The sequence below is a fragment of the Simochromis diagramma genome, unplaced genomic scaffold (genome assembly GCF_900408965.1).
Source record: "Simochromis diagramma unplaced genomic scaffold, fSimDia1.1 OVJJ01000426.1, whole genome shotgun sequence".
NCBI classification, from domain to species: domain Eukaryota; kingdom Metazoa; phylum Chordata; class Actinopteri; order Cichliformes; family Cichlidae; genus Simochromis; species Simochromis diagramma.
This window is the reverse complement of record NW_024387170.1, coordinates 1,390,351-1,403,747: the sequence shown is the minus strand read 5'-3', so window position 1 is coordinate 1,403,747 and position 13,397 is coordinate 1,390,351. Positions and strand designations below refer to the sequence as shown.

Genomic DNA, 13,397 nt, shown 5'->3' with positions numbered 1-13,397 from the left:
TGATGAGAGGACATCGCTGCCACCAGTGAAACAGACCCAGATGACCATTCTGCCATCGAGCCGTGGACCCAGAGCCACAGACAGCAGGGCAGTGTGCCTGCCAAGTGACAGGAGAGGAACTGGCCACAGGCGCTGGGAGTCTCCCCACAGCCAAGAAGCTAGCCTCCAATGCTGCCTGTTTCACCTCGATAATAACTCTGTGTGTTGTGTACAGTATCAAACACTCCACTGAGGAACACAGAACGGAGGAAAGGCTTTGCTGTAGTTGCTCCAGCTGTCACATTAGCTGTCCAATGAATCCGTAATGTACGTCGATCATGAATTCAAACAGCATACAAAAGAAAAACATAACGCTGCAAATGGCGATGGCCGGCAATAAAAAATTACACCAGCAGCGGCAACCAAACATGGGTGCCATCTTGAAGAAAGCCCATCAATACAGATATTCAAGTACACACATTGATCCAGTACTGAGTAAAATTGGCCTCTAAAATAAATCTGAAAATCCTGTGAAGCTGTTAGATCAGGTCATGGACACAGCGATGTGGGAGTGGGGGATGCTTGGACATTTGGGTTTTCTGCGCTTGACTGAGTTCTGGTAAGTGTGCCAGACTCTGAGGCTAGCCAATAATATCAATGCATCAATGACAGCAGGTAGATGATGAGTAGGCCTATGAGTGTATCCAGGAATCAGGGTGAAATATGCTGTTAGTTCACCCTGGAAAGCAGTTATTTTATTGGCTTAGTTAAAGTCGTAACAACAAAGCAGCAATATTACAGCTTGCACTTCTAAAACATTTATATCAGTTACTTGGTGTTGTATCAGTGTTAGTCCCAGTTTTATTTATTTTATCCATGTCAGTATTCATTTCCAAATTCAGCACTGTAAGATGTATTTTTGTACTGATGTTCTGTAACACTGGTGGCACTGCAGACCTGCTTTTAACAACTCGCAGAATCATCTGCTGAAACCAAAAAAATGATCCCTCGCATATTTTGATTCTAGATTATCGATTTATTACTGCAGATAACACGATAACCCTCATCTCTGTCAATTTAAGAAAAAGCGTCTTTGTTTGTTTTTAAATGAATTTGAAAAGAATACACAAAAGCATTTTGGGAGACTAATCACTGCAGCGATGTACAGAGACATCTTTGATCTAAACCTGCTTCAGAGCGCTCTGGACCTTCGACAGGTTTGTCTTTAAAGAGGACAGTGACCCGAAGCACACGGTGAAGATAACAAATGATTAACTTCAGGATCATGTGAACATCCTTGAGTGGTCAGAGCCCAGACCTGAACCCAATGGAACTCCTCTGAAGAGATCTGAGAATGGCTGTGCACTGACGTTTTCCATCCAAGCTGATGGAGCTTCTGAGGTTCTGCAAAGAAGAAACTTTGTCTAGTGTCATACTCAAAAAGACTGTAACTGCTGCCAAAGGGGCTTCAACAAAGTATTGAGCAAAAGCTGTGAATACACATGTACATGTTACAATTCATTTTATTTTTTTTCCACTCTTACTTTGGTGTTTCGTTTGTACCTGGGTTGATGCAGATACAGGCAGAACATTCAAACTTCATACAGAAAGTTTCCATCAGGCTGGTGAGTTCAAACCCAGGCCGTCTTTGGAGGAAGGTGGAGAACGATGTTTACATGTTCCATGTTCTCCCCTTGCCTTCGTGGGTTCTTTCCAGGTTATTTCGAAAGGTTTAAAATGACCAAAATGTGTGAATGGTTGATTGTTATCTCTGTGACAGACTGGCAGCAGATGTGACAGGCTCTAGGACCCAGAGATCTTATGTGCCATTCTACTTATTTGCTATTTGTTATATGTTTGTTGTTTTTAATGTAATTTTTAAATGATGTAACAAATAATTTCCCAAATCAAATCAAATCACTTTTATTGTCACATCACATGTGCAGGTACATTGGTACAGCACATGTGAGTGAAATTCTTGTGTGCGAGCTTCACAAGCAACAGAGTTGTGCAAAAATACAGTAATGTAAAACAAGCAAAATATAAGAATGGCTAAATCTGAAAGTAATAAATATATGTACAATATATAATAGTATATGCATTACTGCATGTGTATACTAAAGATGTTTTTCTACGTGTGTGTGTGTATACACATATTTTACAAATTAAATAGAGTAAACAATAAAATAAAATATATAAAATATATAAAAATATACAGAGTTGAGACATGTGCAAAACAGTGGCATTACTGTACAGTATGGAGTGCATAATGTTGAAGTTCCAGTAGTGAAGCTGAGGTGTCTATGACGTGTTCAGCAGTCTGATGGCCTGATGGAAGAAGCTGTCTCTCAGTCTGCTGGTACGGGACCGGATGCTGCAGAACCTCCTTCCTGATGGAAGTAGTCTGAACAGTTTATGGCTGGGGTGACTGGAGTCCTTGATGATCCTCCCCGCTTTCCTCAGGCACCGCTTCCTGTAGATGTCTTGGAGGGAGGGAAGCTCACCTCCAATTATCCGTTCAGAGCACCGCACTACTCGCTGGAGAGCTTTGCAGTTGTAGGCGGTGCTGTTGCCATACCAAGTGGTGATGCATCCAGTGAGGATGCTCTCAATGGCACAGTGATAGAAGGTCCTGAGGATGCGGGGGCTCATGCCGAATCTTTTCAGTCTCCTGAGAAAGAAGAGGCGCTGCTGCACCTTCTTCACTGTTTTGTTTGTGTGTACTGACCACGTAAGATCCTCAGCCAGATGTACGCCAAGGAACCGGAAGCTGCTCACTCTCTCCACAGCAGCGCCGTTGATGGTGATGGGGGTGTGTACTTCTCTGCACCTCCGGAAGTCCACTATCAACTCCTTTGTCTTTGCGACGTTGAGGGTGAGATGGTTGTCTTGACACCAGTGGGTCAGGGCGCTGACCTCCTCCCTGTAAGCCGTCTCATCACCGTTGGTGATAAGACCCACCACTGTAGTGTCGTCCGCAAACTTCACAATGATGTTGGAGTTGTTAGTGGCTGTGCAGTCGTAGGTGTAGAGTGAGTACAGGAGAGGGCTCAGTACACACCCCTGTGGAGCACCAGTGTTCAGTGTGATGGGGGATGAGGTGATGCTGCCCAGTCTAACCACTTGGCGTCTGTCAGACAGGAAGCTAAGGATCCAGCTGCAGAGGGAGCTGCTCAGTCCTAGATCCTGCAGTTTCCTGTCCAGCTTCGAGGGAACGATGGTATTGAATGCTGAGCTGTAATCTACAAACAGCATTCTCACATACGTGTCTCTCTTCTCCAGGTGTGACAGGGCAGTGTGTAGTGTCAGGGCTATGGCATCATCAGTGGACCTGTTGTGGCGGTATGCAAACTGTAGAGGGTCCAGTGAGTCGGGTAGTGAAGAGCAAACGAAGTCCCTGACAAGCTTCTCGAAGCATTTGCTTACGATGGGGGTCAGGGCTACAGGTCGCCAGTCGTTCAGTGAGGAGATGGTGGAGGATTTGGGTACAGGGACGATGGTGGCCATTTTGAAGCAGGCTGGGACTACAGACAGAGAGAGGGAAAGGTTGAAGATGTGCGTGAACACTCCAGCCAGCTGAGCCGCGCATGACTTGGGGACGCGGCCGGGAATCCCGTCCGGACCTTTGCGTGCGTTCACCCTCCTGAAGCACTTCCGCACATCCTCCTCAGACACAGTGTGCGCACTGACGTCATCCGCGGTGCGCACACTGTCCGGTCTCATGGTGTTCACTGTGTCGAATCTAGCGTAGAATACGTTTAGATCCTCACACAGAGAGGCCGTGGTCTGCGGTGTGCTGAGATGAAAAAGCGTATCTCATCTTATTACCCTATGATCTTATATGTTACCACATTTTGAAAAGTCACACGCACCATACAATGAATAATACGTTTTCTAGGAACTACACGACTTGCCATGTGATTCATACTGGCGAGCTACTCACAGCCAAGCTGTTCATGCAGGGCCATACTGTGCCATGTACCTTACTGGCACAGGTCACGTGTCAACAAACAGCAGTGGCAACAAAAATAGAGGCAAAACACACACTGAGAGAGAGAGAGAGAACACAAACACTGACAAAGCTTAATTCTCTTGGGTTCTCTGGTACCAGCCCACACAATTTACCTGCAAAACTAAGGCAAAATGCAGAAGCAGCGTATGAAAGTGCACCCCATCATTCAACAGTTTAACTTTAGTGCTCTCTTGTTGTGCAGTTTTGGTCATATAATCGTTACAGTGTTGCTTCAACGGCTGATATCTTCACTTTTATCACTGTGAAATTGCAACACTTGTTGTTCTTGTTTTGTTGTAAATTTGCTGATGTTCTTGGGATTATTGTCCTGTTGCATTTCCCTGTTTCGAGCACACTTTAGCGTTTAGACAGATAGCCTTACATATTAATCTAAAATACTTTGGCATGCAGAAGAGATCATGGATTCAATGACTGCAGCACGCCTGGGCCTGTGGCTGCAAAACAAAGCCAAACATTATCCTTCCACCACTGACAGTCGGTATGAGGTATTTATGCTGACATGCTGTCGTTGTGTGGCGCTGTGCATCGTTGCCAAACATCTCCACTTTGTTTGTTAAGTCATTTCAGATGCGATGAACTATGCATAACTTTGTATTAAGATGTGCTAAGTGTTGGGGTGTGTATTAAGATATTTATTGAGACCCTAACGGCCTGACCTTTTGATGAATGTGATGGGACATGCGTTCCTGGGAATAATGGTAATTGCCTTAAATGTTTTCCACTTTGAATAATTATTCTCACTGTAGACTTCAGATTGTTTACAAATGACCTCGTAAACATTCACAGACTGAAGGGCAGCTTGCTGATGTCATCCTTTCTTGGCACTGATTAGCTGATCATCAGTTAATCAGGTGCATTTTGGCTTATTTTGGCTAAATAAACAATGACACAGTGCAATATGTCAAGGCTGACTAAAACCTTATTTTTACCGTGTCAAATGTGTGTGTGTGTGTGTGTGTGTGTGTGTGTGTGTGTGTGTGTGTGTGTGTGTGTGTGTGTGAGAGAGAGAGAGAGAGAGAGAAATATTTGAAACATTGGTTCACGAAGGCTTCATTTAATAAACATATTACCCTTCGTGGTTTTGTGCCTGCCGCCCTCTGGAAGGTGCTACTGAGCAATAAGCACCTAGAACAGCTTTCAACTAAACACCATTAAATCTGTCTCATAACTTTGTGCCCTGCTGGGACACTGCCTTGTAATCCCTGTGTGCTTATATAGTAACTAATACTCGTTCTCTCTTACTTTATCCAACTAAAAATATATATAAATGTAAGAATATAAAAATACAAAGGGTCTTTAGCCTTTAATAAAGCAGCTTGTAATGACTGTTGTGAATGGGAACTATACAGGTAAAGTTGAACTGAAGATTTTTTTTCATTGGTGAAGAAAAGGTAAGATTATTTTTCAAATCAAAATCACTTTCAGTCGATGAAGGTGTTCTCTGAAAGCTCTTCAAGGCTCTGCACTGACTGCAAACTGCAAACACTTGAAGCTGGTGTCAACCAAACAACATCAAGGTCTCTTTTGTTTTTGTATATGATGAATTTGAAATAATGCAAACAAATGCAGATGTTTTTTTTTAATTGAATATTTCAACCTAATTGTTTCAGTGTATTTGAGACAAGATGCTGCCATAAGAGTTCTAAAGCAGTCCATAACTTAGAGCTTGCTATTGTACTGATAACACTATTAAGAGTAGAGTATGAAAATCAGGAATTGTCTATCTTTCATTTGCAGTTTTTTATTTAGCTGCAGAATGCATCTGCAAACAGTGAAGCAGAACACTGACACTGTCCCACAGACCACACAGTGGATTGCAACCCGTTAAGATTTCAGTCCCAGTAGTCCATTTGCCGTAAAGCAAACATTTTTCTGCTGCAGAACACAACCTAGACAACATTTCAAAGAGGAGGTTATGGGGGTGGGTGAATGAAACATGCTTCAGGGGAAGAAAAACATAGTGTCGATCTGGGAAACGATTAAATCCAGATTCCTACCAACAACATTTCTCACCCCCCAGAGGGGACTGACATGAGCAGCAGCTCAGGAAGAGAAATTGAGTGAGAGAAAGATGGAGGAGGAAAGAGAGAGATTATGAACGAGAATGTGCTAGTTATCTTAATTAAATGCAAGTGGATTTTATGCTCCTCCTATTGATTTCTGCCAGGGGCTTTGTGTGTATTTCAAAGGGAAAGTCTGCTCTGTAATGCTGGTTCAGAAGCATTTTCCTTTTTTTTGCTTTTTGCTCATGGCTGATGAGACTATTGCACTCAACAAACTAGCGAGACATTAATTAAAAAGTGCAACCAAGCTAAGCTCTAAGAAACAATGTGCAGATGTCAGACTCAATTTGGCTTATACTTTAGGTACAGAGTTTGATAGAACAAAAAAACATGTGATATGCATGGAAAGATAGAATAGTGCACATTTGGAAAGATATCTGTTTGCATGGATGCTTTTTATTGTGTGTGTGCACCCCACCGCAGTGGTGTGTTTGCCAGTAGAGATACCATCCCAGTTTCAGGAGTCAGGCCGCAGGTTGCAGATAAAAGCTGATATATTCTTCCCGGCTTCCCTTTCCTTCCCTGTGTCATCCCTCCATTTTTGATTTTGGAAGGTTAATGTTAACATATTTGTCAAGCTCACTGTGCCCCAGGCAGCACTGCTTAAGTACTTCTTTTGCAGTTTAAGTGACCTGCTTTCTGGCATCGCCTTTTTCCCATTACTGGGAATAGCATTTCATTTAGATGGCATCAATCATCTTTCTCACCCCACAGTCCACCTTTCTTTGCCTTTTTTTTTCATCTGTTTTAAAAAAATATATTTACTGCACTCTCTTTTTGCTTTCATAACCTGGCAATTATGGTTTATGCCTCTTATTTTAATATATAGGGGGGGAAATAACACTTGAATTTACTAGGTGCTATTAACATGAAGTTCTAGCCAGACGTTGGTAAAAACCCATTCAATCCACACATGTGAAGAAATTAAACCCTAGATGTTAATAAACTAAGTTTTGTGTAATAATAATGTAGTAATAAATTACAGGGAAAACTTATTGAACACACTTACTGAAATTTATTTAATGCTTCATACCAATGCCTTTGATGATTATGACGCCTCCTCCACAGAAACAGTTTCAGCTGGATTCAGGTCAGGTGATTGGTTGGGCCATTCTAGGAGTTTATTTTCTTGTTTCCTTGGCCGTATGTTTAGGACAATTTACTTGTGACCTGTAGGGTGTCCTGGTGCCACGTGCACCTTTATGCTTGAAGTTGGTGTTTGTTAGGGACGGACTGTGGTTGACACTGAAGTCCAATCACACTGGGACACCACTGGGTTCAGATTGTGCAGGCTTTTCCTCTGAGTCACACATTTCTAGGTTTAATGAGCATTGACTGGGTCCTGCCCACCGAGCTTGGGTAGGGTGAAGTGGTTCCTCGTCTTTCCTTACTTCATAGGGTCACCTGACTCATTCTTCCTTATCCAGGATCAATTTTCCTTGAGGGACCAAACCAGCATACCTCCTTAGATCACTGGGAGACACAAATCCCTCCTTTGCAATAAGTTGGTGATATATATATATATATATATATATATATTAGGGGTGCAACGATATTCGTATCGATATTGAACCGTTCGATACAGTGCTTTCGGTTCGGTACGCATATGTATCGAACAATACAACATTTGTAATTTATTTTATCAATTTTCCTTCTGACGATGCTGTCTGTGTTGAGCGCTCAGTGAATCTGTGTTCGACTACTCCGCCTAGGCTGCACTGTCGAGCGCAGATCCACTGAGCGCTCAACACAGACAGCATAGTCAGAAGGAAGAGCGCAGGGCAAGCTAGCGAGACAGAAGTTAAGCTCTCCTTGCAACATGGACCTCATTCAGATCTGGCGTTTGGAATTATTTTGGTTTTCATGTGACGTATGACCCTGAAGGTAAGCGAGTCATGGACTAAAGTAAAACAGTATGTTGGATGTGCCATGCAATGCTCAATTACATTGGTGTGAACTAGTGTGTTAGCGCAGTTAGCTCGTTAACGTGTTTGCCGTCTAGCCCCATGCACGGAGCGATCGGCGGTAGCTCGTTAACGGAGATTTGCCGTGTTGTGGCGTTAAGGTCATTTCAACGAGATTAACCTGAAAGCACTAGTGGGAACACAACGAATATGACTGCACATTACAGACAAGTGGAAGCAGACAAAAAAAAGCAAGCATGCTACTAACTTTAGCCGAGTCATTTAGACAGCTGTTAGCACATGATTCTCCTTATGCTGCTGAGAATATAGCCCAGAAGAAGCGGATAGTATAGCTTTTATTTTGGAAAGAGCCATTTCTCTGTAATAAACTCTCTTTTCCAAAGATGAGTGATTCCTCAATCAGATACAGGGCTTGCAATATCGCTAGCCCGACGTCCTGGAGCTAGCGATTTTTTCAGTCGGGCTACCAAAATCTATCTCTTCCCTGCCCGTCGGGCTATTGTAGGAAGGAAAAATATATGTCAATGCTTTTGCATTCTTTCAGAAATGTAGCTGGGTAATTATGTCATTGGCATCGGTGAGCCACTGTCAATATGTGACATATTGAAGTCGCGTTTGAATTTGCGCTTGTTTTTTTGCTTTCACTTTGCAATCGTGCGAACTGTGTATAGAGAGCGACAGCACTGATCTGTGAGTGATGATAATTTGTGCACCAATTCCTCTGACATCGTCTTATTAATCGTTAGCTTACTATGCAAACATGACAAGTGAAATCTCCCGCAGCTTAAACATGTGAGAGGTTGATCGCGCAGAGAATCGCTGAGCTTATGTGAGTGCATGTGTAAAAGCATTTCAGTTCTGCTGAGCCAAATAAGACAGGTCAGGGTGAAGAAGTGACAGCCAAAGAAAAGCTTACCACAAAACGGAGAAGTTATGACAAATCAGACTATAAGGCAAAAAGAAAAGTGCAGCTTTATGGTTTCATGGACAAAAGAATTTCTGTGGCTGCAATATGACGAGCTAAATAACCAGGGCTGCACATAAGTGGTCCGCAGGTGCGCATTCGCTGTCAAAATAAAAAACACGCACAAGGGTTAGGGTTAAATTTAAAAACTGTACTTTTGAGTTAAAATATATATTTATAATTTTAATAAATGACAAATTAAAAATGCATGAACATTTTTTTGTATCGAAAAAATATCGAACCGTGACACCAAAGTATCGAACCGAACCGAACCGTGAATTTTGTGTATCGTTGCACCCCTAATATATATATATAGACCCAGTGTAGACCCTCTAAACTAAGTTTGGGGGATGTGATCTTTCAAGAAATGCAGACCAAACTGTTGTTGTTTGTTTACTTACACAGCACGTCTTGTAGAATTAACTGGAGTCACCAGCAACAGCATAGTGCAGTCATATCTCAAGTCTAATAACAGAAGACAGGAAAAGATCAGTAAATAAACAACTTCCCCAAACCAAAGCACAAATAAAACAATAAGTAAAACAGGCTGATCTAAAGTATGATTAAAGTTCAGCCTGATTAATATAAATGTCACTGACAGTTGCTAATATATTGGAAAACCAAAATACTTACCACTGAGTTGATGTCTTTCTGTCCAACAGCAGGAGTGCTGGTCCCGAGCCTCCCGAGCAGAGGGAGAAAAAACAGAACATTTTTCAGAAACTGATTTGATCCTTAATGGCTGTGCAATCATTGTAACATAGAGTTTGCTTATGTTGTTAAATAAAGGCTAGATTTGACATTAATAGATGCCACAGATGTTCAAAAGCTGCCACAGAGCATGAAAAAAATGGACGTCTCCGAAAACGTCGGAGCATTTTTGCAAATATGTGATGTCTTGATAAATCAAGTAGATATTTGAACTTTACACAGCTACATTCTCGCCTGAAAATATCTTAAAAGTTGATTTTGTGACCCAGAAAAAGTAATAAGTTTTTTAGCCGCGCTCCTCCGCCATTGCCACGCTTACAAGTACGCACAGGCTCCGACAACCGGCGACAAATGCGATCCTCCTTTTCCCCAGATTACCCTTTCTGGGTCACAAAATAACCTTTTAAGATATTTTCAGGCGAGAATGTAGCTGTGTAATGCTCTAATATCTACTTAATTTATCAAAATATCACATATTTGCAAAAGTGCTTCCACGTTTTCGGAGAGCTCTGTTATCCACCAGCGCGATAGCTGACCGGGAGGTCAAGGCTTGATAGAGTCCATGAGCACAGCTAACTCCTGGCTTATTGTTTTCAACCCCCTGCGGTCTTTTGCTACTCAGGTTAAACATGATATATATAATTAGTTAGTTAGTTAGTTATGGCTATGGATTGAAAATACCCCCCACACCACACCTCTAATGGCTGCACCTCCCGAAGAATTTTGTCTGGGCTCTTATCTCACTTTTTTATTTCAAACAATCAACAGAAAATTTCACAGACATAGTTTTATGTAAGGTTTTTAAGGCTGTGGTGTTAATTTTTAAGTAACATGAGCCCAGCGGCAGCAGCAACGCTAGGCTAACACTAACTAGCTAGCAAGATTATAAACCTGGTGCTAAACTAAGAGAAGCCACAAAATCAGTTTGAATAAGAGTAAACATTTACTCACCAAGTCAGTGTATCAGGTAAAGATCCACAGCAATGACAATAATCTCTTGAGCTGACGCTTCTCCAGGTTTGCTCAACATATTCCATAACAAATGCACCATGAACATGCGGACTGATCCAAGAGGGAGGAGGACGGTAGTGACGTGGCATTTTCAAAACACATCTTTCATCCTTCCGCACTGAGAAGCAAAACTTCCAGCTTACTTAGTTTTTCTAAGTTAAGACAACTCAAATAAATTGAGTTTATCAGCATTTTTGCATAAAAAGTACTGGTAACGTATTTAAATCGAGTTCTAATAACAAATTGTTAAAAATTGAATTCAGCCTATTTAATATTTTTAATTAAACACAATATTACATTTTACAGTGTAGATCAACTTACCTCAGAATATATAAAGCATATAAACAATTACAGCAATATGATGCAACAAACACAACAGTACTACTTATTAGAGTTGGGAATCACCATATATCCCACGATACGATATTATCACGATACTTAACGCACGATACGATATTATTGCAATTTTTAAAAATATTTTGCGATATTCAGATTCTGTACATAAAGGTAAACTTTATCAATATTCATTTTATCTAATATCAAAGTCTCACACTCAGTCTTTCTCTCATTTCAGTCAGTTTTATTGTTGACAAACTGAACGGTTTGTATTACAGTCTAGTCCAACTTAACTGAATGCAACCATCTGGTACAATTATAGCTATTCTGAACTATGCAATTTATGAAAACTATGCAGCCCATTCAGCAACTGAAGAATTTGAAAGTAAATTAAAACAAAATATAATTTTACATTAAATAAAAAAGTTTTAAACTTAATTAAAATAAAACATGTCTTAAATTAAAATAAGTAAACTGTCATGTTTATTGCTGCCAAAAAGCAAGTTAAACACATTTGGACAGTGAAGGAATGTCAGCATTCTTGCTTAGAAAAAGGAGCTGATCAAAATGCTCTGAAGTCAGAGTTCCAGTCCACAAAAACTTTTTTTGTAACAAAATATCGGTTTCTGCTGTCCCTGTATCGATACATTATTAGCAAACAAAATATCACGATACTACACAGTATCGATTTTTCCCCCACCCCTACTACTGATCCAAAATACTCAAAGCTTCATAGAACTGAAACAAACATTTATTTTTAGCTCCATTCTGCTGCTGATACATACTTTAGGTTTCTGAACATTAAACTTGTTGCTGCCTTTCATAGTGTGTAACTTGAAGGCCCTGAGTACTTTCTCCCACACTGAAAACACTGGGATGATAACATTATGTGAACATTACCTAATAAGACTGATTCAGCACAGACAATTAGTTATTTTAAACTTTCCTAGCAGTCCTTCACAAACAGGGAGCAGTCTGTCTATTCTCTCCATCTGTCAGCTGCTGCTGGCTCTTCCTCCTCCTCTTCCTCACACACTGCTGAGTTTGTCCTGGTGGATCATCAGGGGTGCAAAGCCTCACAGATGATGTGCAGCAGTGGGTCCCTCAGTCTGTCCTCACTCTGGACACTTGCAGTCGTCACACATGGAAATCAAATGTGTGATAAGCTGCAGGATTCAAACACAAGTGTAACTTATAAACACATGTTCATACTTTTATTCCACAATCAGAGAGAAAGAAACAGAGAGAGAGTGCAGGACAGACAGACAGGTGACAGTCTCAGGTGTACACACTGCTACACAACAGCACCAGAGAAGCAGGATTTAGTGTTTGTGTTATTACGAGTGCTAAACAAGAAGAGTTCCAGATGGTGCAGTGGACACATGTGTGACTGCTGTGATTAAAGCATCTTTCTTTCAGCTTAACGAGTGAACCGTCAGCTCGTTCAAACACATGTTAAAGTCCGTTTGGTTCGACACCACCGAACAGAGGCAGCAATATAACACAGCTAACATTAACAGTGCAGTGAATCCTGCTTGTGCTGTGATATTCAGGACTGCAAACCGAGCAGCATCACTGACTTTCAGCTTGTTGTGTTTGTGGATATATGACTGACTTTAATTATCCATAAAATCATCACAATCTCTGTAAGATTAAGGTCGACTATATGTATGTAGAGGCTTTAAAACAAAGTAAACGCTGAAAGTACAAACATCACTAAAGTCACATAACTTCGCCGACATGTGGCCAACAGTAATGCTTTAATGTTCTTCATTATTAAACATTCGCACATAAATAAGTGACGTCATATTCAGTACTTACTTTTGACAGTTCACCCTTCGGCCGCTCTGCTTCTGCCGTATTTTGCCGCAAAATTATCCACACCCACCGCCGTGCTATGAATTGTGGGATATATGGGACCATGAAGCGTGCACCAGACCACGCTTGATATTTGGGGAAATCGACGGCGCATTTGGAGTATGCATTTGAAGTACACTTTGAATTGGGACAGCCGTCGTCGCGTGTCGGTGACGTAATCGCACTCAAAATGCGTACTTCAAGCGTGCAGTCTCTTAATTGGGGCACAGCGTCTGTGTTTTGGGGGTGCCTTATATGCATCCACAGCTGTGCCACCAATTTACTCACATGGACTCTACTAACCTATCAGAAGCTTCTTCAGCTCAGAATGGAATCGTCTGGAGTTTTCTTATTAATTAACAATAAACTTTGTGTTTATGTACTCCTACATTTGATGAAAGTGATAAAAAGAGTCAGCTCTCTCTCTTTATTCTGACATTTAACTAATTCAAAAGATATTTCAATATTTATTTATCTAAAATAAAACAAGTTTACTCTAAATTGATGTTTAACAGTAA

At 41.1% G+C, this 13,397-nt stretch overlaps 1 protein-coding gene and 2 long non-coding RNA genes across 3 annotated transcripts in view; 2 read left to right on the top strand and 1 right to left on the bottom strand.

The window, feature by feature from the left end:
• The window catches only part of nrxn3a (neurexin 3a), a 199,261-nt gene that overhangs the window by 38,702 nt on the left and 147,162 nt on the right, over window positions 1-13,397 (top strand).
• On the top strand, window positions 3,258-12,269 carry LOC120744614. The gene is made up of 3 exons (XR_005698411.1): window positions 3,258-3,464; window positions 8,876-8,885; window positions 12,256-12,269. It is a non-coding gene; the product is annotated as an uncharacterized LOC120744614 (long non-coding RNA).
• On the bottom strand, window positions 9,225-10,889 carry LOC120744613. Its single transcript, XR_005698410.1, has 3 exons — window positions 10,627-10,889; window positions 9,598-9,646; window positions 9,225-9,429 (listed from the first exon to the last, which is right to left on the bottom strand). It is a non-coding gene; the product is annotated as an uncharacterized LOC120744613 (long non-coding RNA).